The following is a 6,485-nucleotide window of genomic DNA, read 5'->3' as shown; positions in this document are numbered from 1 at the left end:
GGGAGGAGAGCGGGTCACACAACTGCCTACTATATCCATTATAGTGTAATTGACAAGTCAGGGGATGCGATGACATAATTGTCAGCACATTTGCGTAACCAGAGCACTGCCCTCTCTGCATGTTAGCATGATTTGCAGCATAGCTCCGCAGGGGACTGCGCTATGATGTCACAGCCCGGCATGAATGCCTGTCCCTGCAATTGTCACTATTTGTGCACTATTTAGTTATTGCATAATAAACTTCTATATTTTCTGCCTCTTCGATGCAATTTTCATCATATATTCTTGTTGTGTGGTCATGGAAGAGGCATATTGAAAATGCAAGTAAAGTATGTTAGAGATAAATTGAGCACAAATGACATGGCAGGGATTGTTAGTGCCCCGAGATCTGCAGAAACAGTCAAGGTGCATACACACGCAACGATTTTTTGAACGATTATTGTTAACGATATAATTTATCGTTCAATCGTTGAAAAAAATCGTTCACTTTCTGAGTGAAAACAATTTATGATTATCGTTCATGCACGTTCACTTTTGTAGTTTGTAGTTCAGTCAGACTGGCCAACTCAACGATTTTCATTAAGTTAATATGCAAAAATCGTTTGTAGTTCAAAAAAATAGTTCATTACATTTAGTAAATGAACGATTTTAGTAAACGATTTTCGTTAATTTTTCCCTTGAAAAAATAAACGAAAATCGTTTACTAAAATAGTTAATTTACAAAATCGTTGTGTGTGTGTGCATGCAGCTTAAAAGTGCATACACACACAATAATTTTTTGAACGATTATCGATAACGATATTTATCGTTCAATCGTTGAAAAAATAGTTAACTTCAGGAGCGTACACACTAGACGATATGCTCCCTGAGCGATATCGTCTAGTGTGTCCCCGGCAGGGTGTGCTCAATGTCGTTCATGACATTGAGCACACGCGCTGAACGATATTAACGATATATTAACGATATCTTAATATATTAACGATATCGTTCAGCGCCGGGCTCTCTCCCCCATTCCCCCAACATGCAGCGACCTGACGACATCGTCAGGTTGGCCTGCATGTTTACTCGATGAACGATAATGACGAACGACCCGCGGGAACGCGTGTCGTTATCGTTCATCGTTTTGATGTTAAAAATGGACGATAAAGTGGATGACTGAACGATAACGATATCGTTATCGTTCAGTCGTCCACTTTAATCGCCCAGTGTGTATGTACACTTTCTGAGTTAAAATGATGAACGATTTTCGTTCATGCACGTTCACGTTTGTAGTTCAGTCTGACTGACCAACTCAACGATTTTCAGTAAGGGAATTTGTAAAAATCGCTTGTAGTTAAAAAAAAAATAATTCATTACATTTAGTAAATGAACGATTTTAGTAAACGATTTTCGTTCAATTTTTCCCTTGAAAAAATGAACAAAATCGTTTACTAAAATCGTTAATTTACTAAATTGTTGTGTGTGTATGCAGCTTATCACACATGACACACCTCAAGTAACTTGGGCTAAGCTAATTTACCACCAACTGTCCCAGTTGTAACAGGACAGGCCTGATTCGCTGATCTCAAAAGTCGTAGAGTGTTTCACTCAAAGTTGGTGTGGTTTAGGGCAGGGCTTATTTTGTCCCAATTTCACACATCTAAGGGCGGTATTCAATTAGTTTTGTGTACGCGATAAAGTTTTGCATGCCGAACTTTTCGCCTACATTGCGTATTTTAGCCGCGGAAACTTATCATGCGCGTACCCACTATTCGCCCTTTTCAATTCCAAAAGATGCGAAAACGGCGACACGCGAAGTCAGAACAGGCGAAAAGTGGTGTCTGAATCGGGGAAATCAGCCTGAACTCCCCAAAAAGATGCAGAAACATTGGGGATCAATGTAGTAGTGCCCGATTAGTCCTAATAAAACTGTTTGGGGTACTTAAGTTGGTACAATTGCCTCTAATTAGCGTCTTTGCACAAGTGGTGAAGAATGGCATAAAGCAGTTTTTTTTGTTTTTTTTTAGAAAATAAGTAGTCCTGGCAAATTTGGGGTACCTGAAAATGGGTGCTAGCATCTTTTAATGTCTCTAAAGTGAAGTTTTTTAAAAAGTGAAATTCCTCCATTATGCAATCCCCAAAAACACTTGGCCCCTTCTTAGAGCACCCCCAGAACCTTATTCCACTAGTTTGAGAACTTGTTCCCCCACTTTGTTCTTTTTCGTCCCAAAATTCAAAGTACTTTTTTGGGGTGTTCTTACGTTATTTTCCGGGAATTTTTTGTGCAGTTGTCCTTTGGGGGCTGTCCTAAGGGTTCTGAGTGGTTTCCCCACCTTTGTGCTCCAAAATAAAAATGTTGCATTTCTTTTCTCCTGCTATTCAGAGGCGAATCTTTTTTGCCTATTTCATTGCATTGACTTTCCGTGTACGCGAAAAGCAGATGGAATTGATTACGGAGATAAGTTTCCGACAATCGGCGATACTTTTTCGCGGATCTCGGCTTTTCACTTCTAATTGAATACGGGCCTTAATGTTGAGAGATATGTAGTTTTCCTAAAGTAAATCAAGCCCTTTAAATCAGTTAATTAACTGCAGGTTAATGCAATTGGGGCGTAAGCTGTAAATAGTGTACCAGACAAACGTTTGAATAAATTCCATATTTCATAAAAACATAGAATGTCAGCGAGTCCCCTCAATTTTTGGGAGTTCACCTGCACTACAGGGTGAGTAGGCCACCCTCCTGGATCCCATCCACTTTTATTGCTAAGTGAGGCCTTAATATAATAATACTTCCTCCAATACATTCATTTACTGTTTTACATACATATGTTTGAATAGACTTCTTGCTTACCCTTATACTTTCTCTTATGTTGACATGACGTAATCATTCATTTTGATTTTTGAGTCCCACCTACATTATTTTACATTGTGATGTATTAAATTGAAACTTCCACACTTTACTCCGTTCCTCTATTCTCTCTGGATTACTTACACATTGGTTTACCCCTTTCTGTGGTGTCAAACCTGTTACAAGTCTTCGTATAATCTGCAAAAACGCTTATCTATCCTTACAGAAACACTATTATTACCAACATATATACATCTAACAAAACAGTACCAAGGGCTGATCCAAAAAGTAATCCATTGATTCTCAGCTTACACCATAGTCTCCACCACTCCGGGGCTCCTGCAGAGTAGCACGCAGGTCCGATTTGCAGACCGATCTTGTGATTGTTCGCACAGTGCATGCTTCGTAGCCAAGCGTGCGCAATTCCAGGAACTATGGACGATTCAGGGCCTGATTCAGGAGCTGTGTCTTTGGATGCAGCTGCGGTGTGTAAATATGCTAATGCTGCAGAAAGCTTCTTGTGTCAATAGAGGACTCCTGCATGCTTGTGTGATCCACTGCTGCATCCGAGGATGCAGCATCCGATCATCTGCCAAAACTTCTGCTATCAGGATGGCCGGTGTTTTCACTCTGCCGGGTCCAGGAATATCTGACGGAAGACGAAGACCCTGGCATCAGCACGTCTACAAGATGGGGACGACACGCCCCTGGTTTGTAAATCGCTCACTGTTGGGGGAACTGCAAGCAGTCTTTCAGAAGGAGACCTGAACATGTGCAGATTTCTCACCTATGTGGTGTGCGCAAACCATGGTGTTTGCGTACAACACTGAGGACCTCATTCAGAGCCGCTCGCAAAATGCGAGTGCTCACTCTGAATGAGGGCGGCTGCTTTTATGTTCAGAGCCGGCCTCCTGGTAGCTCGCTAGGATGGGGGTGACCACCCACAGCTTTAGCGAGCGGCCAGGTTGATGGTCGCGATGGTCAAGACCATTGCGACCATCGGGGCTTGCGACGAGACCCTTGTGGTAGGGTCTCGTCTACCGCAAGCCCCAGTGAGCTTTCGGCTCTATTAGAGCCGGAAGCTCACCACTGACATCACGAGTGATGTCACTGGAGCCGCCCCCAAGCGGCAGGCGTTCTGTCGGGAACGCCTCCGTTTGGCCAGCCACCTCCCCACCCCGCCTACAAAACGGTGTGAGCTGTCGATCACCATCGACAGCCCCTCCTTTTGTAGTGAGCCTTGGAGCGTGTGCGCAGGGCCTCAACATCAACCCACTTGCGAGCACTCAGCGCTTGCGAGCGTGTCTGAATGAGACCCTGAATCAGGCCTTCAGAGTCACATAACTGGGCGGCAATGTGGCGCTTGCACGTAGAATAAGTGCTCTGAGGGTGTGTGGGTGTTATTGCAGACTATTCTCAATATCTTGAGCAAAGGACACGTACAGTTGTGTATCATCTATATTGCAGTGGTAGACCAGGCCATGAAGTCTGATTATATTACCCAGTTGTAGCATGTATACTGCAAAACGCACAGGGGATAGTACAGAACCCTGCGGGACACCACATAGAAGTGGCACTGGTGATGAAGAGTTTACTTTAAGTTCCAGAACAGTACACTTGTACAAGTTAGCAGCCATATCTCTGATATCTGCTGTCGTCCCCCCTTCATACATCCTGGAGATATGTACATTTTGTGGGTATCCCCCATAAGCGACTAATTTCCCACATGATTTTTTTATATATATGTGGCATAACGGGGGGTAGTAGGCGGGACTCTGAAGTTTTGTTTTCACTTTCCAGCATGCGTGTTCTGTAATAGCAGCAAGACTAGGAGCAGGTTGATTTACCAGGGCATCCCAACCACTTGGGTGTGTGTATGGACCTATGAACGTGCTGGATGGGCAGTTAGTACAACTGCACAAATAGAAACGTTCAGCACTATTGTAAATGCCCTTGATGCTTCATTCTGTATAGAGTGACCTTTTATCTTTGTACTATTAGATTTTACATGCACACTTTTTTTTCTTTACGTTATCCTATGAACTACATAAATATTGACAATCTGAACCTAGGAACTGCACCATTTCTAGGATAAGCAAACTTTAATTGTCAGCTGGTTAAACTTGTATACCTAAGCCAGGCTTAGGCAGCCTGTAGCTCAATAGCAGTCCCTGATTGCCTTATTAAACCAGCATGATGGGACTTATAGTTCCACAGGCGCTGCTAAGCCACTGGTTGCTTACCTACAGTATGATCCCACACTCCAAAAATATACTAGTAGGTTAATTAGCTTCCGACACAAATGAACCCTAGTGTGTGTGTGTGTGTGTGTGTGTGTGTGTGTGTGAGTATGTGATAGGGAATATAGATTGTGAGCTCCGCTGGGGCAGGGACTGATGTGAATGGCCAAATATCCTCTGTAAAACGCTGCAGAATATGTGTGCGCTATATAAATAACTGGTAATAAATATGATGTAAGCTGTTCAGACAAGTAATGCAGCCTGCAGCTCCTTTGTGTCCCCATTATTCTACTAATGTTTTTCTAAATAGCATAATCATCCAGCTTGTGTGAAGTGATCCTTTCTCCCAGTGGCTGTTATGTGTACGTAGCCTGTGTCATGCAAATGATAGCACAAAAGGTGGGCCCCGCTTTATGTGAAATACACCCGCAATAAGACATTCTTTCTTTTAAAGGATTTGCCCCTTATTATTACTCATCCCCATTAGTAGTTGAATTTTTTTGTTGAACCACCACCAGTACTTACAGCTACCAATATATTCTCTGTAATCCTTCTGAGCCTGGCTGTTACATGTTAATGTATCCAATCTTGGGAGGGGATGTAGTCAGCATCCTGACAACATGGATCCCATCCCCATCCCCATGGGAGATGTGCAGGTGCTGAGCGGTAGACTTCAGTGTTGGGCAGTATTACTAGTATTATACAGTCATATCTAATCTACAAAGGGTGGCAGGTCTTTGTAAGTAAAATTGTGTTGAGTCTCTTTAAATGGATGTCCACCTTTGTGCAACCCCTGTTCCAAAGTAATGCTTACCTGGGCACCTGTACTGTGAGAAAAACCTGTGCTAAAACCTTTTACAAAGCATGTGATGTATATGACCAAAAAATTAATTTCACGTGATCCCATAGTTATTGGTGATAAAATCACTATAAAGGCAGATTCGCCTAAGCATAGCCATAATAACAATTTAACCATTACCTCATACTCCCTTTTACACACAGATATATATAACACATACTGTAAGAGAACAAAGTCTAAATATTAGTGAAAATATAAATATTTATTGCAAACTGGCCCAACAAAAATAAGTTTTCCTCTGATTCCACAAAACAGCTTTTACTAATTATAACGTAACTTGTATTTCTGTTCCCTCGCAGGGGTCCGGCTGTGGAACAGCCACTAGTAAAAGTCAGACTAAGTGCAGTATAGCTTGAACCGTAACATAAATGTGACGTCTTGTCATGTTGCAGGAACAGTCAGATGAAGCTTTTCTTTTTATGTGGTAGCAAAATAACATAAACACATGGGTGTCCCCAGTAGAAAAAGAAACTCAGTTCACGCTACATCCCTGCAGGTTCAAATGCTTAAAAAGAAACATTTAAAATATTCTGGCCCTTATAACGTAGAGAGGAAAAAG

This window comes from Taudactylus pleione, unplaced genomic scaffold, assembly GCF_031769625.1.
Source record: "Taudactylus pleione unplaced genomic scaffold, aTauple2 ptg000612l, whole genome shotgun sequence".
Classification (NCBI taxonomy): Eukaryota; Metazoa; Chordata; class Amphibia; order Anura; family Myobatrachidae; genus Taudactylus; species Taudactylus pleione.
This window is presented reverse-complemented; position numbering follows the sequence as displayed.